This window comes from Vicugna pacos, chromosome 2 (genome assembly GCF_048564905.1).
Source record: "Vicugna pacos chromosome 2, VicPac4, whole genome shotgun sequence".
In the NCBI taxonomy this organism is placed as follows: domain Eukaryota; kingdom Metazoa; phylum Chordata; class Mammalia; order Artiodactyla; family Camelidae; genus Vicugna; species Vicugna pacos.
Window position 1 is genome coordinate 29,897,309 of NC_132988.1, and position 23,780 is coordinate 29,921,088.

The window sequence follows — 23,780 nt, forward strand, 5'->3', positions numbered from 1 at the left end:
TGCATTTCAGCCCTACTCAAGTCCTTGGCCTCTCTTATTTTGCTTCCTCTTCCCCCAACTTTGAGAAGGAAATGAAGGTTAAACACCAAGTATGTAAATATTCAAATTTCCAAAATCATGTAAACCTACATTTTAAAATATAGCCATTGTAAAACAAAGGTAGATTTTATTGAGTAAAGATGTGTTGTACTCACTGCAAATGCATCACCACTGGAGAGCAGTAAGACCAGGTGCTGTCTGTGCCTAAGCAAACAAAAAGAATCATGACAGAGTTGAAGTTAGGTTGACAGTTCTGGTATTTTCAAATTAAAAAAAAATGTAATTTTTATCTAATCTTATTTGTGATTTTCTAGTAGCTCATTCTCAGAAAACTGCAGGTTACTTAATTGACTATAGCTAAGAATGAGTGATGCTGGGACCCAAAACACTTACAATTACACAGTTAAAAGGAAGAAGTTTGTCTTTTTCCATTTGTACAGGTTATGCAGACTTACTCAACTTTTAGAAAATCTACTATTAAAGGTAGCCTAAACATTGTCCATAAATCTAAACTTTATCTAAATTTTCAGCTCTATTTCTATTAATAGGGGAAGTTGTCAGATAAAAGAACATTAATTTCAGGACCAGCTGTTAAGATTCATGTTAAAAATATTCAATGCACTGTTCATAATATGCTAAAGGATTGTGCTCATAAAATGGAGATGGCAAAGTATCAGCATCAATTCAGACCACAATTTACTGCCTTTCATACAAGAGATGTGTGCCTTTCATCCAGTCTAAATTGAGTACATATTTGCCGTTATGTCATATTTACAAGGTCAAAAACTAAACTGCCTTGACCAAAATGTTAAGGAATGAACATCTTAGAAGTATCTCTTAAGAATTCAGCTTGCCAATAAAGATGTTTTAAAATTGAAAATTTAAATTAGTAACGTTCAAAGTTGGTAACACAAGCAAATTAAACTGGAGAATTTTGATACTTAATTTCTTTAAATTGTATTATTTATCACACTTAGTTCATTTGTAATAGTGGATAAAATATAATGACGCTCAATTTAGCACTATTTGATCTACATATTTAATTTCTTATACAGATGCATATTATTTATATTTTTAAAAAATAAATTATAGTGACTGGTAAAAATAATAAAGAATATATTATTTGAAAATAAAATTGTATATACTTTCTACATTTCTCCATCACTTCACTGACATCCTAAGAAATATCTAAGGCACATAAATTCATACTTTTTAGAAAGAAAAATATACAAAAGTGTATCTTAATTTTTTTTGTTTTCTTTTTTTTAAATTCAATTTATTTAAACTTAAAAAAAAACAAACAGTTCATCCATTTCTCCCACCTCCCAACCCCCACTTCTGGCAACCACCAATCTATTTTCTGTATCTGTGAGCTTAGATCATCTTTCTGTCTCTCTCCATCTATCAATATAGACAGATAGATAATTTTAGATTCCTCATATAAGAGAAATAATCAGATACTTGTCTTTCTCTATCTGACTTATTTCACTTAGTATAATGCCCTTGAGGTCTATTCATGTTGCACAAGTGGCAAGACTGTATTCTTTTTTATGGCTGAATAATATTCCATTGTGTATATATACCACATCTTTATATATTCATCTATCAGTGAACACTTAGATTATTTCCATGTCTTGGCTATTATAAGTAATGCTACAATAAACATGCGGGTGGCACGTATTTTTTCAAATTAGTGTTTTCATTTTCTTCAGATAAACACCCAGAAATGGAATTGATGGGTCATATGGTAGTTCTACTTTTAATTTTTTGAGGAACTTCCATATTGTTTTTCATAGCAGCTGCACCAATTTACATTCCCACCAACAGTATGCAAGGGTTCCCTTTTCTCTTCATCCTTGCTAGTCTTCTTGATAACAGCCATTCTAAAAGGAGTGAGGTAGTATCTCATTGGGCTCCCAGGATACCTCTGATACATAAACTGATCAACCCAGAGCCATACCTCCTTTATCTGCCCATATCAACCAGGAGGCAGAATTCTTCTGCCTTAATCATCCGAGGGACAGGTCCAGGTCCAGGTAGCAGGCAAGTAGGGAGCACCCTTAGAGCTTAAAGACTGCCAAATTTTTTCAAACTAACCAAACCTAATCTGTTTATCCTGCCCTGCCTTGCCTTTCCCTCAGAAAATTCAAGCCTACATGCCCTCCTCTTCTCTGCCCCTTCTGGCTCCTGACTCATACCAGTGCTTCCCCATGTTGCTCTTCATGGTATACCATGCCTTCTCTTTCTAGGACCTATGAGTATAATAAACTTTGTTTTTCTGACCTCCTCCTGGGTCTCCTCTTGTAGTCGTATCTGAATGACCATTACATACAAGAACACAGAACATGATGTTTATGTTTCACTTGTGTTCCTGTTTTATACATGCAGCATTACTGCCAATTGTCCATCAGGCTCTTTTCTCCCTTGCTACCTTTTAATAACAGACACTATTAGGTTTAGCTGCCTGTGACTGCCTGGCTAGAGGTGATATTTCTCAGCCTCCCTTGCAGCTAGATGTGGCCCTGTGATTAGGTTTTTGCCAAACTTATTATACAGATGAGAAATAAAACTTGCTTTCGTGCATCTAAAAGGCAAAACTAGGAACATCTAGCAAGTATATAGAAATGAGTTTCAATTAAATATAATTACTTTCTAACAATGGCATTCTTTAGAGGCTACTGCCCTTCCAACACTGTATCTTCTTTTCAATCAAAGGTTGGATACAATAGGAGAGACTTCTAAACTGAATAAAACTTTGGAATAGATATTGCTTAAAGTTTCTTCCAGCCCTAATACTCTACAATTCTAGCCAGATAGGAAAAGAAAAGTTGGGACAAGGAAGAGAAAGTAGGAGGCAGGACAAAAAGGTCAGAGAGAATGAGGCAAAGAAGAGGAAGGGGCAAAGAAAAGGCAACCTTGAGAACCAAGAAATAAGATTACTGGGAAATACATCTGAGTAACTAGAAAAAAATTTTCTTAAATTTTCATTTTTATACAGTATCAAATTTCACATAACCCTACCCTTAAAAAAACCCACAAAATCTTTCAAACAAATATATTTAAAAATCTAAAGGGTAAGCTCTAGATTCAGAGTATAGACATAAAATTATGTTTCATGGTTTCGAGATTAATTTTATTGGAATTGAAAATTCCTCTTATTCATCATTTATAATAAGTAGCAGTTTTACACTGTTTGATTGATTCATGTTATAATCATGGAGTAATTTACTATCCTAATTTATAACATGACGTCTGTTGACACTTGCCATACTTACATCTGCACTAGATTCTGTCACTTTACAAACATCTTAGTTAATGGCCCCCTGCAAGCTATTAATAAGTTTAATTAAAGCAAATAAGGTAAAGGACTTTGTCACACTCATCTCTGCATTGTCTCCAGTGCTTAACACAATGCCGTTACTTTAAGTGTGGCTCAGAAATACTTTCATGCAATAATCATTTATTGAGGCCCCAGTCTGTTCTTGCTAATGCTTTGGGCACTGGAAGCAACCCAGCACGGTGTTTAAGAGTGTGGGCTTCCAATTAGGATGAGTCTGAGTTTGAATCCCTCCTCTGCCATTGACGACATCTCAGTTGCTTATACCTCAGTTTCCTTTCCTGTAAAATGAGTAAAATAATGATACTTCCCAGGTGAAGCCTGAATAAGATAATATATGCAGTATGCTTAGCATAGCCTAGCATATGTAAGTCCTCAATAAATGTTATTTATAAGTCAATCACATAGTGTCCATAAAATTATGTCAATAATACAACCATTCATATTATAATTTATGTACTATAATTCACTGAATAAACATTCCATAAGGAAAGGACTTTTTGTCTATTTTTTTCAGTATTGTATCTTCAGTGCTTAAAACAATGCCTGGAACACAGTAAGCATCCCCCTAAATAAGTGTTTTAAATAAGTTAATCAGTAATCAAGACATATTTTACATTAAAATAATTTCATTCTCTTAATTACATCCATTTCAGGAATTATAAACGACATGGTAGAATGCTCTATTAAGATTAAATGAAGCGGGACTTCTAACATATCAAGATAATCTAGTTCCTTCCAGGATCCTGTCTCAGAAAGACAATATAGGCAATAATGACCTAGAGTAAAATGCCTACCTTTATATAATCTAAATAATAAAATCTTCAAATTGGCAATATATGCGGTGAGTTAATGAAGCATAACTGTTAAGACATTCAGAGAATTCTTAACACGTGAGAACTTGAAAACTCAAAATGATAAATTCTCGATCTTCTTATTAATCTTGGGACTAAACAAGACAAATTCTTTTAACAGAAGAAATTAAAATGCTAATAATGTCTGTCTTATCTCCAGACAACATACTTTAGTGGTTCCTAGTGTATGGCAAAATAGCTTATGCACATTTGTTCGTCCATTCAGTACCCCAGAAAGTTTGCCTAAAGGCAGGGGTCCAGGTGGAAAAAAAAGAAAGAAAACATAAAGAACTTGAGTAACCCATAAGGATTCATATTTAAGAATTATGTAGTAACTGTTCTGGAGATACAGAGATATCATGGACACTAGCCACGTCCCTCTGCCAGATTTTCCTTCTCTCTTTTTCTCAGAACTCTCATTGCCTCTGAAGAACTTCACCCTTTGAACTATGTGGTTCTGGCAGGGCTGCCAATGACAGTATCACAGTCTCCTTACATACTAAAGCAGGAAGAAGCAATCTGGTTCCTTCAAAGTGGCTAAATTAGGATTGCTACAGATTTTCAACTGCCTGAGTCACTTCCTCACTACCTCATAAAGGAAATCCCTCTTTATAGGAGGAAAGAGTAACATAGTCACACATGGATGTGGAAGGCATTTAGAGATGAATTCGAGGAGAAGGGGGTGGGGAGGAGATGGAGGTGTGAGAAGAGAAAAGCGCAAGAGTGAATACTCATTAACATCACTTTATTCTTTGGATTGAGGCAAACTAAAGCAGGCCAGCTAGTCCTACTCTGATTTTAAGTATCTGAACCAACAATTCTTTCTCTCTGCCCAAATTTCCTTGAGTTGTAGTTTCCTCACCTTAAAAGAATTTTCATGAATATAGGAGACCTTCAATTTTACTTAGTCACAAAATATCTAGAAGTATAGTATTAGTTTATACATCAAAATATTTAGTCTTATAAATAATCAAGGTTTTCAATGTTGAGCCTTTTTTGTTTTTTTTTAATGTTTTATGCATTTATATGATTAAAACTACAAAACATTTGGGTTTTACTCACTGAAACTATTCTCCTCTTTGAGATGTGAACGTCCACACAATTAATATAAGTGAAGAAAATAACTGATTCATTTTGAAGAAATTACCTTAGCAACTTAAGTTAATAAAATTATTAAGCTATCAACAGAGACAGCACAGTGATTAAAGAGCACAGACTTTAAAGACAGACTGCCTGGATCCAGATTTAGACTCTGCTACTAACTAGCTGTGAAACCTTGGTCAAGTTATTCAACAGAGATATGTTTCCTTACCTGTAAAATGGATTACAGTGTAGCGAAAGGACTTAACAAGTGAAAAGTGCTTAGAATAACACCTGACACAATGTAAGCATTACATTAGTGTTAGTCACTATTGCTGCCATTCTCATTCTCTAAAACAACTGATGCTGCAATTTAGTAGATCCTAGGTTTCACCAGCATGACTTGGCAACAACAATACAGTGCTTTAAAACCCCTTGTTGATTAGCTTATTTTATCATCTCACACTTTGCTTCAATGAAAGATCTGAGGATCAGAACTGCCTGATTGGTGCACAAAAGTTCTGGTGTACATATCCAAATTGATGAAGCATTTTAGCAGCGTGAGTAATGCCAAAGCCAAGAGTAGCATGGTGGTTCCCTCTGCCACTTATCCTTTTTCCTCTAAGGGAAAGGAATGCAATGGAAAGCAAATTTTTATTGGGAACTTGGGATTTGAGACAGAAGGACTCTAATGCTGATTGCTTCCTGCTCATTTTCTACAATATGATAGTGTGCTCAAAAAAAAAAAAAAAAGAAAGAAAGCTACACTGTGATTCCAGAGATCACATGCTGAAATATGCAGAAGACCAGGCATGCACTGTAACTACGAGAAGCACTCTTTGAGTATAAGCACTTAAATTCAAAATTGTAAAAACGCACTATAAAAAACATACTATAAGCAAAAACAAAAAACAAAATGCAAAAAACAAAAACAAAACAATCTGTTGGTCATATTCAGCCACTGAGATGCCTGGTTATACATCCAGGGTGAACAGTGATTTTATCTGGGTAGTAGTATCACAGATGATTTTCATTTGTAAATGTGCCTTTTATTATCTTCTAAGTGTTTTACAATGTATATGATTTTCTTTTATCATCAAAGGAGAAAAATCCCACAAAATATGTGATTTAAAAAAAAACAACATAGGTTCAGTGACTCGGCTACACCTAACTGAAGCTGCTAATTTGTTACATTGAAGAAAATCACAAAACAAGCCTTGTGAGAAGAGGCCAGAATGAACGAGCACCCTAAGGAACAACTTTTACCAAAATAGTTGACCAAAATACCATGACTTAGATGACTGGCTGTCACAGAGAGAAGTCCAGTACCGCACATTCACAGGCAGAATGTGGAGTGATTCAAACAGACCGAACATGCTAAGTGCTGTTTAAGTGTGGTAAAACTGCATTTAACAATCCAAAATTACTACCTAAAGAGTTCTTTCTTTCTTTAATGCTGTACCCAAGCAATATGTCTCTAAACCGTACTCCTTGACTGAGCATCTTTACAGATAGCAATACTGTTTTTCCAGCACAGTAAGGGCCAGAAGAATCCATAAACTCTTTACAGACGTCGTGAAGAAATGGGTAACGCCCTGGAAAGGGTTAAATAGATGGGTTTAAATTTTAAAAGTTTAAAGTTTAAAAAAATGCTTTAGAGCACAGAACTCATCTCATTCGGAAATTAGCTTCTAAACTTGGTTTGCTTGTTGGCTCAGTCTATAAAGCATACAGGTGGGTTGGTGTGTGTGTGTGTCGAACTTACTCAGTGGAGTTGAATTAGGGATTACAAATATCCTAAAAAACACTGGGTATCATAACTATGTGAGAAGCTCTCTCTAATTTTGATATCTGTAAGACTAGTTCCATGAAAAAACATCAAGTATGATGAATTTAAATCAGGAAGCAGGTCAACCGTAAGGAAATATCATCATCTCAGTCACCTGTGTGATTCTGCATCGTCTACCTACTTTAATGCTTCTAACTTTGTATGATGTCTATAATAATAAATGTGGGTGGGACTCACATACATTTTGCAACCCAAATGGAATGTTTAAGAGTTTAACGGGTTTTTTTAAACTATTTGGAAAGCTAGCCTAAAGTAGTAAGCAGTCTGTGTGAGTTAAAAGAGAACTTACGGGCAGAGTTCCACCTCCAGGTACTGTTTAGTCTTGCTGTTCGAAAAAAAATTCAACAACTGCAAATAAAAAGCAATCACCGTATTGAGAAATTTAATCCAGAAAGAGTCAAGAAAGAAAACTTTTAGAGACTTTGCCAAGTGGGAATTCAGGAAGCCAGACTGGGAGAAGAATCACAGAGCATGGATATTGTCAAAGGCTCCATCTCCTGCACTGGCCGTTCATGGAGGGGGACCACCTGCTGGACCCAGACCTTGGTGCTCAAACATACCCGTGGGCATCTGAGTATAACATCCTGAAACTACAAAGAGTTAGGACAAGAATCCTGACCATGTGATCCCCACCCCTCCCTCCTGGCCATGGAGTCTGCTGTCACCTCATGTCCTCCACACCTGGGTTGCTATTTTCAGTCCTTGCCTAACATCTGAGGGGAAATGGAAGCTCCGTGGACTCCAGGTGAGTTCACCGACACCTTTAATTACACTTCAAATCCAGAAGGGGTCTGCCCTGACAGTGCACTCTGTTAATTCACCCTTACCATGGTGATGGCCCAAAACGTGAAACACCCCACAGAAATTCTATTTTAGCCAAACAGAAAAAGCTAATTCCAGTAGGGCTATCATAAAAATGTTACAAGGCAAGTTCATAAATTTTGATTAAAAAAATGAATTCCTCTTTAAAAAAAAGAAAGTAAATATTTGTAAAGAGTCACATTTTGAAGAAGGAAAATCTAGTGGCTTATAAAAATTAAAGTTTTATATTCAACATTACTGCACACTATTTTAGAAAATCCAATGTAACATTCTTGGGACCTTGTGAATATTAAAAGTTAAAGCAATTTATCTGTTGTCTATGCAAAACATTCTGCTTCAATTCTTTCCCAAAGCAATTTCATTGAAACATCAATTCCACAGAATTTCTATAGACAGTAGATATTTAATATGGGAGGCAGCTTAGAATCATAGTTGACTTCAAATTGTGCCTAAGCCACTCACGTGACCTTGAACAAATTTCTCAACTGCCTTATGAAGCAGTTTCCTAACCTGTGAAATGGAGATAAAAATGATATCTACGTCATAGGACTAATGCATGAAGTTCTTAGAACAGTGTCTGGCACATAGTAAGTACTTAATAAACTGTAGTAGTCATTGTTGTTATTAGTATTACTGATATAAAAAGAATGTATAATATATAAAGAATATATATAATATACAAAGACTAAATATATAAATATATAGTTTATATATTAAGTATTTATATATATAAGTAACAATGGAAAATACACTTGTGTATGTTGGATTAATAATATGAAACAGATGTCTCTTCTGAAAGATTTGGGAATTACTAGTATATTAATAATATTCATAGTGACTCTCCAAGGGACAAACAGAGTTTGCAGTGTTTTCCAAAACTTCTTCCACTGGAATCTTTTTTTTCCCCTCAACATATTTTTCAAAACTAATGTCAATGAACAGACTTGAGGGATGTAAGTAAATAAAAAGAGGATTTCAAAAATAATGTTTTTAAAAGATAGTACAAACTAATTCATCTACTATGAGGAATTTTTAACATTCTAGTTATAAAATCAGACAACCTGGCTTTTTGAGTACTAGCTCCATTATTTATGTACTGTGTGATCTTAGGTAAGATAATGAACTTCTCTGAGCCTCTGCTTCCTCATTTGTAAAATGGTGATAGTAACCATGCCTATCTCACAGAATTGCCATGATGATTAAACGAAACAATACTTGCAAAGCACTCACCAGAATGCTGTCCAGCTGAGGACAGAGATTCTGCTCAGGGCATCCTACGCACTGCAGTGTCTCCATTCTTCTACCCCTATCCTGTTAAGACTGTGACTTTCAAATGCCAAGGAAGGCTTGAGAACCAGGAGAATTCACACGTCTCCAAATATTTCTGGTTAAGGACACGTTACTGCTAGTGTAAGATTTTCTTGAATGATAACTTAAATCCCAACCATAAAAGGCCACCGCATAACAAATCATTCACCTTCTGAGACCCTTCATGACTGAGCCCTGCTAGGACCATGTCATTATCAAGACTTTGGGGTCCAAAGGAAGCTGCTGAGAGAGCTCCTGTATTTTCTCCTGCTTTGCATGTGCTTGTTTCTGCCAGATTTCTGTATTCATTGTTTTTACAAATAAGGAAATTAATGTAATTAATTATATTAGGATTTGAATGGCACAGAGGAGGGGAGTTCTTTCTATCTGTAGCTAAACAGATACACTATAGAAAAAAGTGCCACAACATAAGCACAAAATGAATATTAATTGTTAGCTTTCATTCCCATTCAGAGGTGGATCTAGGACTTATGGGACTAGAAGCTTATACAATTTGGGAGGACTCTGTCTGAAAGAAAAAATATAAAACTATGAAAACAAAATTAGACAGAGAACTTTAGAAGGGACCTATGCAAGTATAAGCCCTGAAGCATAACCTTCATTAGCTTTATAGTAAATCCACTCAGGGGACAGAAAATACATGTTCCTGCCTTCAAACAGTTTTAAATATAATAAAGGAAACAAGACAGTACCTAAGAGTTTAAACTGCAGGCAAAAATACTACAGAAAATTCAATATGGGGATATGTAAATGCCACAAAGCAGCATATAATAAATTTCAAAAAAAATGGAACAGCACATCTCTCTTTTTTTATACATATAGTAGCAGTTCAAAAGGTAGAGTAATCACTATGAACTGGATTATCTTAGAAGGCTTCACAGGAGAGGTAACATTTCAGTCAGGTCAAAAAGAGAGGGTTTGGGTAGGCAGAAAGAAAGGAAAACTCTGTGTGCTCAAAGGTTCTAGTTATTTAACTTAAAACGCGCAGACCTGCTTAGTTGAGGCAGAGGTTTCTGGAAGGACAGTAATTGAACACAGTTTGAGGAAAAGCCAATCACATGCCTTGAATAGCAATCTAACAATTTGGGGCTTAACCCTGCAAGCAAAATGGAGCTATTAATCTTCTTGAAAAAATGGAGTAACATAATCAAAACAGCATTTTAGGAGCACCAGCCAGGTCACTGTGGATAGGATAATCAGGATCAGTGAGACGCTGGGAGCAGAAACACCACCTGAAAGCACACTATAATAGTCTAGACAATCCTTAAGAAGTCATGCTGAGGATGGACACGAAGGGGCATGGTCAAGAGACATCCCCAGAGAAGAATCAACAGAACGCGATAAATGTTTGAAGGGGAGAAAAAAAGAAGAGATCGTGATGACATCAGGATCTCAAGGCTGGTAACCTGGAGAATAACTCAACAGAAACTGTAAAGTCAGAAATAAAAGTGATTGTGTATGAGGACAAGCTCAGATTTACCATGAGAAGTTTGGGTAAAGAAAGAATATATTCAGGTTTTGATGTCCACAACAAAGTTGTAAATATGGTTTCAAGAGAGATTTTAGAGAAAGAATTTCTTATTAAATTCTAGTACATCAAGAAGTGAATTTTTAAACAGGACAACAGCACATATTGGAAGGTTTTGGATTTGGAATCAAGAGGCCTCAGATGTAGACACAGGTATGTTTAAGGTAGCAAGACTAATAGATCCTCACAGGTAGAGTTCCAGTACACTATGATTCCATGAAAAGATCATCTTATTTCTCCTAAGTTATTCAACGAAAACTGTAAATTACAAAAACATAAAATATCTGGATGGAAAATCCTTCTCAAAATATACAGCTACTTTTTTTTAGAAATAAGTATCACAGTACTACTATGAAGTTTTTAAAAGATAGAGTTTTATAGTTCTAGAACTTAGAAGATACCATCAATTTAAATTTAAAGATGCATGCTTTACAAATACCACTCAACACCTGAAATAAATCAATTATCTATATTTAATACTTGGACTAACATTTTCACATGAATTGCTAATTAATACTGTTTCACAAGTAATTTTCTTAAGTGCCTATCAGATATAGACTGTTCACTCCAAAATCTCTAATTCCAGGTCATACAGTTTTTGACCCCATCTTTCCATGTCATTGAATTTTCAGATATTCAGGATGTGGAGCATGAGGTATTTGGAAACTCTGAGAAGATGAATAGATATTACAAGAGAACACTACCATGTATCACAAAATCTGCTCTTTCTCTCAGCTTTGGCACTCAAAATAGGAAATGTCTCACCTTCATACTTTCAGAGTCCATCAAAAGGTTGTCCTGCTTCACAATGTGGTGCTGGGGGATCATCAAAGAAAGGAGCATTCAGGTCCATCAGTAAGCCTTGGACCCCAGATCTAAACTTGGGAGTCATAGGCTTTTGCAGCACTGGTAAACTGTCCCATGTGGTGGTAATTCTATATTCCAACTATCAAAATGAAACAGAAGAGCAAATGCCATGATATAAGTGAAGCAATGTTTTTCTTGCTCCCCTGGTCTCGATCAAATTAAACTGAAATAACATCTTTTACTAATATCAAGGCAATCAACATCTCATTACATATTAAAGATTTCTTTTAATTGCAGTAAAACGTTTTTGTGTGGTATTCACCCATAGCAAAATTCATACAAAAAATATTTAGAGGAATTGCTTTTTGTGACTTAATACACAAGTTCATTTATTTTTGTAGTATTTACAGTGTTTAATGATGTGAATTTGCTTTTATTCATTTGTTGGGGAGGAAGAAAACTTTCTTCTACACTTTTAGGTTCTTCTGGCTGGTCTAAGAATTAAACTGACATGAGACATTAACAGGAGAAAATAAAATTTAATTTGGCACATATAGGAACTCTACCTACATGAGAGATTCTAAGACAGAAGGGTAAAATGAGGTAAAGATGCCATCCTGAGCTAAGGGATGGCATGGGGCCCCAGGTTTCCAAGGATAGGAGGGTTATTCACAGGATGTTAAGAAGAAAAGTTTGGAAGTTAGATGTTTGCCCTGCCATATACATGTGGCCACTTAGATAAAACTTATCTCTGGTAATAACTCTTTCCTGGGAAAAATTTCCAATTTAATTTCTTTTAGATAATTAAGGGAGAGGCAATAGTTTCTCTTGAACTTGCAGGGACTCGACTAACCCCAGCTCAAAATAATCTTCATACAAAAGTGACACATTCTGAGGAGGTTCATTCTGTACCCCTACACATTCCACAAATAATCAGTGAGGACATACTATGTATGCCACTTCTCACTATGTTCTGCAGATAAAGTTCAAAGTAGACAGTGTAACCCCTGTCCTGCCTAAAAGACCATATAATCTTTATAATCAGAAAGAAAACAAAATGTACATCCAAAAACTAATGAACAGTCAGTGAAGCATAGATTTAGAACCTGACTAGATAACACAGAAAAGTAACAGAAACACGGAGATAAATATAGGTTGCAGTAGTTGGAAAATGCTTCTTGGGACTTAAGGTTGCATAAGAAAGGAAAATGCATATGTTGAATATACCAATCTTGGATAGTTTATTCTGGATGTTTATCTTGCCTACTTCAATTTCAAGCTTTTTGAGAACTGAAAATAATGACGACAATTATTCAGCATTTATTCACATCCTATACTAGCTTCTGACTATCCCCCAAAATGTATTAGAATGCTGCTCTTACCTGGGTACTCATTAGATGCTTATTGTAAATCAATTAATAAAACAAGTATTTCTTGTATAACCACTATCTGCCTTTTCTGTGCTAGACGTTTGAACTATGGAAACAAGACACTTCCCTTGCACTTAGGTAACTCACAATCTAGTGGAAAAGAAAACTGCGAACAACTAATGAGAAAACTGTGAAAGTGCTTTAATAGAAGTGTGCAAGCACAGAGCAGGGAGCCTCTAGTTCTGACGGCAGGAAATGGAAGAGTAGAGCGTGTATGCAAAGACCTCACAGAAGTTACAATAGAAAAATGTGTAGGAATAGGAGAGGAAAGGAAACAAATGTATTATAAATGGAGGAAATTGCTTAATCGCAAGCACAGAGCCATGTGAAAGCTGAAAGGAGACGGGAGATCAGATATAAACGGAATGTAAGGTGCATGGTGGGAGGTGGGGGATATAGTGAGAGAAATGACAATGGTAGGAGGGGGTGCAGATACTGAGAGTGAACATTAAAGTTTATGCTGAAGTCATGTAGAACTGATGTCAGGTTTTAAGCAGAGAATTTACTGATGAGGTTTATGTTTCAGAAGAATTACTCTGAAGGATGTATAGAAGAACAAAAATAAGAAATTTGAAGTCTTATTCAAAATTTATTTTTCTATTCCAATTTCCTCTAATTACAATGGTAAGCTTTTATTTTCAAAGTTATAGTCTTTATTTCAAATGATTCTGTGAAATGTTTGTAAGAGAAAAGGATCTTAAAGAATACAACTGAACTCAATTCAAGTAACAATGGAACTCTTTATTCCTTATCTACAACATAATACTTCTTGAATCTCCCAGCATTAGAAATACTCATGCTTTCTCAATTATTCATTTCTGATTCTGTAAAGAAAATTAACCAAAATGATTCTGACTGAAGAAAAGAAAGCAAAATTTGGAGCCAGGAATAAATTACTATAAGCACTGAATGCTATAGGTTTAAACAGCCATTTAGAAAACTACCCCATCATAAAAGCAAAAGAAATTTAATCTGTAAAGTTTAAAACTCCATACACTCACTGGGATGATAACTCTTTTTTTCTTAAATATTCTCAAATTATGTGTAGCTCTGAGCTACTTCTGCTTAGAAAAAGAGTTGGAGCAATTTGTTTAATGTATTATGTTTAAGGATTTTTTTTCTTTTCTTATAAATAGATCACATTTTTTTCTAATATCCCAAAATAGTCAAAGGCATTCTTCTGGCACTTTGCAAATTTCAATAAAAATAACATCTTTAGTAAATTTCAAAATATCAAAATTATCATAATTTTGTAGGAAATTTTAGTTGTTTTGTTGTATAGTTTAGAAATATCAAATGCCAACAAGAAAATTTATAGGACAAATAAAGTTAATATGCATAGACAAGAATCACATGTTTTTTATTCTAGTATTCAAATACTGTCTGGTATGAAACTTCTGACGTGAGATATTTATTAAAAAAATCTTAAATGCAAAAAACAAAACAAAACCCCCACAATACCATACACAACAGTTTTAGATATCCTTATGCTCAACTATTGATATAATTAAGATGTAGCCCCTCCTCTTTCTAAAACAGCTTGATGTTTACCACATTCTCAGCTGCTTAAAGTCTGCTTTCTGTTAAATTTATTAAATTCCCACTGATGCCAGCACTACCAAGGACAGAATTTGGACCGATGAGCTTTGTTGCATTTTGTTTTAATCAGGCTTCCACAAAGGAATATTACACTACCTGTAGTAACAGAGAGATGTTTTTTGGCCTCAAATGCTATGACACCTGAAAGACTCCTACATTTTTCAAACTGGAAGAAATAAACTTCTAAAAGTCAATAAAAGAGCAAGTAACACTTTTAATGGGCATGTTTTATTGAGCTATATAAACTTTTCTTGTTAAATTTCTTTTTAAAAACTCTCTATAGAAAAATCACCAAAAATTTTCAAGTGATAATAATAGGAAACCAAGCTGTATTAAACGTAGGACCAGGTTGTATCAAAGATTAGAGAATTTTATTTCTAGATTCCTTACCCACATCTGTAAGGGTAAAGAGTTACAGAGAGTTAATGCAATTATGTTGCGTTGATAGAATCAATGTAAATACACAGTCTGGGTAACCACACTACAAACTGCTTACTGTATCATTTCTTCAATCACAGGGCTTAAAATTTATGCCCAGCTCTTGTTAAATAAGTACCTCTATTCTCTACCTTGCCTATGCAGACAAAGCCCTAAAAGAGAGCCAGTAATTTACGTAGGCCTCTATAGCCATTTTTTATCCTTCTGATAAATACCTTTGAAGTTATATATTTTTTTAGATCTAATACTACCACTGAGTTATGACTCTTTTTTTAAGATTTAACTGTAGATGGGCAAAAAAGTTATAAAATCAAACTGATGTCATTCTCCTTGTAGGGGACTCAGCTTATGTTTTATAAACTATATGAAGTGTCAAAAACAATAAAATTTTTAGCTTTACGTAATAAGATCTAAACATAGTTAATATTTTATATGTTTATTAAAATCACTGAGATTGTTATTTTGAATTTGGGAAAATATGCATATATTTAGCTATTACTGCAAAGTTGCTTTGTAGAACAAAATGGTGAGGCTATTCATAATCTGAATTTAAACATCTGAAATATAAATATATAAAAGCATACATGTACATATATACTAGGTAATCTAGTAATCCTATGTACTGACACACATTTATCAAATTTAGATAGGACTTAAATGTATAACATTTTTACTCTCAAGATATAAAACACTATTTAATTTTAAATTTTAATTATGCTTTACTTATAAGAAAGGCATAGAACAAAATAAGAAAATAAGGCTTAAAATTATATAAGATCTCCCACACACACTTTTAGCAATTAAAATAGTGATGATCTAGATACAAATAATATTATCAAAATAATACAAAATCTGAATCTCGAAAATAAAAAGTTGCAAGATCTTCACTGAGCTATACAAAATTAAAACACCATAAAGCTTGTCCCTCTGTAGAACAAGGTGATCTCTGAAATTACAAGGCAGTGAATTCAGAATCATAAATAGGAAATATTACTTCATAACCTTTAGTTAACCTGTAGCTACAGTTCCATAGGAGGTCATAAAATCAAATTCTGTGGTTGGATTTAAAAGTTGGATAATTTTATAGCCACTCATAATACCAGGGTTCAAGCTCATTGCCTTCAGCAGCTGGAAGGGAATTCTTTGATCATTCGTATCAATAAACCACAAGGTATGAAGGTACTGTTATTATGTGTTGTTTTTAAGATTAAACACTGTTTACCACTTTAGTCGCCTTTCTCACATGTGTAAAGGCCTGAAGGGGCATAGAAGCCACAGGCAGCTGCCCTCATAAGTCAGAATTCATCATTCTCTTACGGAGTCTTCCCATCAACTTACAGACCCACGTGCTCAGTAAGCTTACATTTGATAAACACTGGCATCAGATGGATGCTAGTATTCCCATTTCCAGGTTATTTCACCTGAGCGATCTTCTGTTTCCAAGCGGAAGCTTAACTTTTCCAGAATACCCACACTTCTCCCTTACCTGGTGCTTTAGCTTGTAAAGACACTTCTTACTGCTAACATTTGCTCAAAAAATACATTTTACAATGTTCTATTCATACAAATATCTAAATTGCTTTTTAAAATGCACTGTCCTTTCATCATTAAATATGTTTTTAAACTGGTATTTCCTGCCTCTGTGCCTTTGTTCATTCTTCCTCTATCACTAGAATGCCATTCTCTGCCCCTCTCAAGTCAAGGCTTCATTTAGATCCCAGTTTCTCCATGAAGTGACCCTGATCTTCTCAGATGAAAGTGATACTCAAAACTCACTCTCCCCACCCACACTGTATGTCCAAAATATTACAACTGTATTTCTAATATTTATCCATTTCTACCTTATTTTAAATGTACACATAAATCAATGTGACTTACATCTTGCTTAGCTCTCACAGAATGTAAAAATTTTATAAACAGTTGCTGTACCTAAGTCATCCCTTGTGTGCTTCTCAGCATGTAGTCTAGTATCTTCAAGGTGCCAACTGCTCAGCAAGCACTTATGGCACAAAAGAATAATTAAATGAATGAGGCTTGTTATTTATTGCATAATAACACATGTGAAAAATCACTGCAACATACCTGTTACCAATATTTTTATATAATTCTTACCTCTCCTCTTCCAGCTGGCAGTTGTTCTCTTTCTTGGTTACTTTTGAAAATTTGAGTCCTTTAAAATAATGATAAGAAAATTAATCCCCATAAAAAATATAGAAATAAATATAATTTGTACATCCAGTATTTATATGAAAAGAAATATGGCAGTAAAAATATATAAATAAAAGAATGCTGAGACTGTCATTATTTTAAACACAGTCTTGTGGTTGTTTCTGGGTAGAGTTGAATAAAGCAGCAAAAATATCATTTTGTTAACCTGATTCTTCCATCTAGTGGCAAAAAGCAGTAAGAAACAATGTCCTAGAAAAATACTGTGAGCAAATGGTTCTAAGTGCCATTTCAGGAATTACTTGATGGTGAGAGTCCAACATCCAAGCTTTAAGTTATGAGTATATAATAATTATAAAAAAATAATTCTAGCAAATTGTCAGGGTTCAGCTGGGATAACTGTCAAATTTACTTATATTCATGAATGTATTTATATGTTTTAACAAAGACTTCTGCAACATATATAAAAGTGTATATAAAAGTATATACCAACTACCCTGCATTAAATTGAAATTGATTTGTTTTTGTATATATAATTATATTTCTGGATCAAATTGCTGGATAACTATTTAGAATTCCATTATTTCATCAGCTATTAGCACAGGGCTACGGTGCTATTGTAAGTTTCAAGAAGTACAATTGAGAGCCACTAAAAGTGACCTGTTCCATTGGAATTACTAGTTAAAATGCTTTTGCAATAATAGGCAGTGAAATACTTTATGACTTGAAGCATGGGGTCAATTGGAGGGGGAAAAGAGGAAAAATTTAAAGGAGATACAATCATCTGTTCAGCATCGTTAGGGCTGCTTCAAAGGCATTAATGAAAAGTAACATGCAATACACAGCATAATTGTGCATTCTCTGCACTCTCAAAGGCCACCAGCTAATCCCTAATACATGAAGTTTGACTGCCCTTGTAACACTTTCTGTTCACCTCGCTGCAAATATAATTAATGTTCTAGAAGTTAAATATGGGTTACACAGAAATGGCAAAAACATTCTCCAAGACAACAAGCTTTTCCCCCTCCCCTATTCAAGTGAGCCAGCTAACAATGTGTAATGGTAATATAAATGAAAGGTGGTCAATATATTAAACCAAAAATATATTAAGACTACATAAAGGAAAATAAAAGTATTAGTGAATGCCATGATTATTTAAAATTCAAGATTTTGTATTAAAAGAAGACTTTTTGTTTGTTTCCTAATTTTTAAGAACTGAAAAATCCTGCCTTAACACCTTCAACCCCCAAAGCAAATTTGAGTATAGGATTGAGTAAGGATTGGCTGCTGGGTTTTCTCCTCTCCCTAGCCATCCTCCCTGCTCAAATGAAAGCAGGCTAAAGTTTTATGTTCTGCTATATGTGGGAGAGGAGGAGAAATACAGTGATGATACAGAGAAGGTGTGAAGCAAAGAAGATGAGATCATAGGGCAAAGCTATCCGGGAAAACAACAGGCAGAAGGTGGTTTCCGCAGTATTCTTGTGGCCAGTCTCCCTGGATTAGGCCAAGGAAACGGTGCCAATTAACTGGAATATCCCAAAAAGCCACAAGATCTGAAGCCTCACCCCAAATAATTAAATTGACACAAACAATTGTTGCTATATGATATCAGCAAGAGCCAGGATAGGGATGGAATCCGGTGGCCCAGTAGGACTCCTGGCACCTGTGGTGGAACCTAGCCTGGTACTCATCATTTCATTTACTTCACAATCATGTGTTTCCAGATTATAAGCAACTGAAATGTGTGGATCTCTCTTACGGTATTATAATATAATTTTACTAAAACTAGAGATCTTGGTATTTAAAATTTTCTTTCACAATGAACAAATTCAGTTCCTGAGAAGTGAATTTCAGGCAAACTATATACATAGTCACTGGCATTAATATTTTACTCATTATGTTTATCAGTTCTTTGACCTTGGTCAAATTATGTAACTTCTTTGAACCTCAGTTTCCTCATCTATAAAATAGGGATGATGATAACACTCACCTGATAAGGTTTTTATGAGGAACTATGAGAAAATGCTTATAAACTACTTGGCAAGTAGTAGGTGTTCAATAAATATGAAATATTATCATTTATGGGATACTTAGTATATACTAAGAATTTTTTGTACAGTATCCTGCATATAGTGTGGTATATAACATTTGTTTATATGTGCTTGTAAAATAAAATTAACAATGTTCCCTCTGGTGCAAATACTTCCTTATCATTGATTACTTTTGTAAACAGGCATGGAGATTTTTGTAAACAATTTTCAAAGTTGTCTCCAAGTCCTTGAATATCCAATAAACAATTACAATTAAATATATGTTAATATTTTTGTCTTGCTTTTTTTGGAGTTTTTTAGAAAATCTTAGCTGAAAAGCTCAAGATTAGTACAGGAAATTTAAAAATACATAATTTAAAACAAAAGGGACAGATGAATAATAAAAAGAAAACATCTGTTAAAGAACAAAAAGAAGGTAAAATAATTATTAAAAACTTCTAATTCCTGAAGAATTGAAGTACTCATGAATTTCTGAAAGTCTTGCAACCTATGTTTATATGAAGCCATGAGCTCAGAGAAAGAAAAACAGGTCATTTCAAAGCACCCAATCGATTTTTTTGTCCTATGTGAATCTGAGTTGGAGGGAGGCTATAATATGGTAACATTTTTTATAAAAACTTAGAGAACAGAGACATATTTTCATATTTGGATAGAATACATTCAATACCAAATGCTTATTCACGATTTGTAGCTTTATACTATATACTTAAAGAGGAAGATAGACAGAAGGAACTGTGATAATTTGCAAACAAATACACCTGAGCTATAAAGCCCGCTCACTCTTGTTTACTCTTCTGAAGCCAACCTGAAACTATTAGTTGATCACTTTTAACTTGGAAAATATTTCTGAAGGACTCCCAATATTCCCCCCAAAAAACAAGATAACTTTAAATTATTTTAGGCTTCTAGATAAAAGGTCTTTCTTTCCATGTCACATACTTGCTTTATCTTCCTGAGTCTACATATAGTTTTAAATAAAATCTAGAGTAACAAATATGCTCCAGTTCTGACTCAAACTACTGGACTTTAGTGTAGAATTTTTTTTACAGAACATCAAATCTCTCTGATTTACACATACCAATCTACATGTCCCATGGAATACAAGATTTGATGCTGGACATTATTCAACAGTTCCAACCAATTCTAATTATTGACTTCTGGCATCCAGCTTTCTTTCTCATCTTTTGAAATAAAATTCTTTTAGAATTTTCTACACATGCTCCAGAAAAAGTTTCCTCCAACTTCACAATCACTTAAATGTAATTCTTTCACAATAAAACTTTATCTGAAACTCTAGTAATTAGAAATATTTACTAGTGTAACCAATATGTTCCATTTTCTGTAATACCTATTAGAAATTTTACTGCGCCAATTTTATTGTAAACACATGGTAAAAAAGAAAAAAAAACACTCAAAGTTTTTATAGGACAGGAAGAATTACCACCCTCTCTAACAAATGGTCACATCCCCGCAGAATTGAAAAATGTTAAAAAATTAAATAATTGAGTCAAATACCTGTTTGGTAAAGAGCAGCATGCAGGGACTCAACAGCATGCTGCAATAAGAATTAGGATCAAGACTGCCTTCATTTTAAAAAATTTAAAACAAAAATACATTTTGAACATTATTTATACCTTAATATATCTTATCAAGGTTAAGGCATTAAGTTTCATTATTTACTAGAAAGTTTATGATTGATAATGTTTACTGTCCTTGGTTGTGTTCATTTATTGGTAATGATATCAGATCAGTGTGGCAAATATATGGTCAGAACAAGGTGGCAAGACTAATATCACACAGCTTAACTCTGAGAGGGCCACTATATAGTCAACATAAGCAATGCTTACTTCTCTTAATATTGTTTGTTCTTTTAAAACATTATGAAAGTGTTATTAATGGAGGGAAACTCTCTGTTTATCTTCTCATTATTTGCGTAAGTCTAGGGGAAGTATTTTCAGCAACTCCTAACTTACAATCAGCCTTTAGCCTTATTATGATATTTGTTGTAGCTCTTGCACTAAAATCTTCATTAGGAAACAGATCGTCATTAATTAAATTATTTTCATTTATTCAAAACTATTTCTAGGGCCTATTGAAACAAAGCATTTAGCTTATACTGCAGTGGGAAAAAAGCAAATTAGGCACTAATCACGTTCCCAAGAAGCTCACAGTTTAGTTGAGAGATAACTGAATAGATAAATCAAAATGCAAAAACGATAAAATGCAGTAAGAAAGATATACAGAAATAAAGCTTACAAAATTTGGGGGAAGAGAGTTTACTAGCAACAGAACAAGAACATTGAAGGTTGGATAGGATGTGGCAATGTTCTAAGAAAAACGATTTAATTCACTCATGTTTGGGCAAATTACTCTATTGGACACTAATTTAGATTTGTCCACTCTGTGAGAGAAAACTGAAAAAAAAAAGTGGTAATTTCCTTCCCCACTAACCAAAATATGGTCAGCCTATATGATACAGTTTTGAACTTCTTCACTCTTGCACAGCAGGGCCTAAAGCAGAAGTTACCAGGAAGCTAGAATTCAATCAACACATCCAGTTGTGTGTGTGTGTGTATGGAAAGATAGATAAGACTAGGCTCAGAGGCACTGAAGTGTTCAATTTGTAAAAAAGGGAGTGTTTGGAGAGTTTTCTGAATGAGAACTATAGAGAGAGGTTTAGGGAATTAAAAGATTTTGTATGGAGGTAGAGAACCCATGCCTCACTCCTATGCAGAGCCCTGGGATGTGACAGAGCCTTTGACTGGGTGGGATGGAAATTTGAGGAGAATAAAAGATTTCTGTGTCCAAACTTGGACAAGAAGCAGTGGAGTCATGAGTTCAAGGGAATATTGTGGTTTGTACTATAAAATTAATAATGGTAACCAGTGTAGATGAAAGAAGAGAGGACCCTTCCTTCCAAAAATATTTTGCACTAAGCAAGACTCCCAGAATTCTTAAAGCATCCCAGGAAAAGTGAAAAGACACTTGAAACATGATTGATAGAGTATCCTGTCAACAAGGTAGGTGTGGTCTGGGAATAGATTATCTGTTTTAGATAAATAATGAAATGTAATATTTCTTTACTCCTGTTATAAAAGCAAAGTTTCTATCTGCTACATGTTCAATTATTCAAGAAATATGTCAAGTTCCTACTTTGTCAGGCATGATGCTGAGGAATATCTCACGTGGAGGTCATACTTGAATGAGGGGAATATACATACATTAAAATATGTTTAATATGATAGGTGGCAATAAGTGCTAAAACAAAAATAAATCAGAGTAAGCAAAATAAAGAATGAGCAAGAAGTTGCTATTTTATATGACACAGTCAGAGAAAGCCTGTGTGTTAAGCAGACATTTAAATTCAGATGAGGAAACTAGTCCCACAGACATCCGGGGAAATGTGTGTTTTAGATAGCATTACTAGTGAGAACAAAGATCTTGCAGCAAGACAGTGCTAATCATATTTGGATAACAGTGGAGTTGATGAAGCTGGAATGGAGACTATGAGAGGAAGACTAATTACACATGAGGTCTGAGAAGTAAATGATTGAGACGGCAAGCCTTTCGTATTGCTGAGCACAGGTGTGGCATGACCTAACAGTTTCTGAAAGTCTGTTTCTACCGATGAATGTGGTAACTCCTACGGGACTTGCTATGGGTCCTGCCATAAGCAAATAGAAAAACTGAATAAATTACATGAAACCACCACTGTCAGATATTAGACAACAAGCAGTACAAGAAAAGGGAAACAAAGTGAGCCTATAACTACTGTGGCTGTTAGCCTGAAAGCAACTTCTAGAACTTAGCACAAGAAGAGATTTTAAAAGTTTCAAAAGGATCAAAATGGTAGTAATGGAATGTCACTTCTGACAGTAGGCTATAAAAGGACTGCATTCTGTCTTGGGCTTGCACACTTGCTCTCTTGCTCTCCAAGACTGCTTGCTGTGGAGGAAGTCAGCAGCCATGTCACAAGGCAGCCCTGTGGAGAGGTTCATGTGGTATAGAACTGGATGCCAACAGCCAGTTGAGTGAGCTTAAAAGCACATCACCCCCTAGTCAAGACTTCTGATGAGACTGCAGTCCCTATAAAGAGCTTCACTATAATCTCATGAGAGACCTGGAGTCAGAACCACCCAGTTAAGCCATTCCCAAATTCCTAACCCATAGGAATTATGAGATAATAAATAATGTTTTAAGATGCTAATTTGGGGAGTAATTTTATATTCATCAATAGGTAACTATTATAATATCCAGAATGAAAATTTAACCTGATGGGATTGACAGCAGACTAGACACCACAAAGGAAGGTTCAGTGGATGTGAAGACACTCTTAAATAAGGCACAGAGAAGAAAAGACTGGAAAAGAAATGACTGGAATCTCAATGACCTATGTAACTAAATTGAGCAGGCTTGACTGAGGAGAAAATAGAACTGAAAAAAGTATTTTT

General features: G+C 34.6%; 1 protein-coding gene across 3 annotated transcripts in view; it reads right to left on the reverse strand.

The window, feature by feature from the left end:
• Positions 1 to 23,780, reverse strand: part of C2H4orf33 (chromosome 2 C4orf33 homolog) — a 617,194-nt gene that overhangs the window by 556,713 nt on the left and 36,701 nt on the right. For all 3 annotated transcript variants that reach the window (XM_072937521.1, XM_072937507.1, XM_072937500.1), the window contains exons 9-11: positions 17,225 to 17,282; positions 11,604 to 11,784; positions 195 to 243 (exon numbers count right to left, since the gene is read on the reverse strand). The gene's annotated coding sequence lies outside the window, so the exon portion shown is untranslated. The remainder of the gene's footprint in view (positions 1 to 194; positions 244 to 11,603; positions 11,785 to 17,224; positions 17,283 to 23,780) is intronic.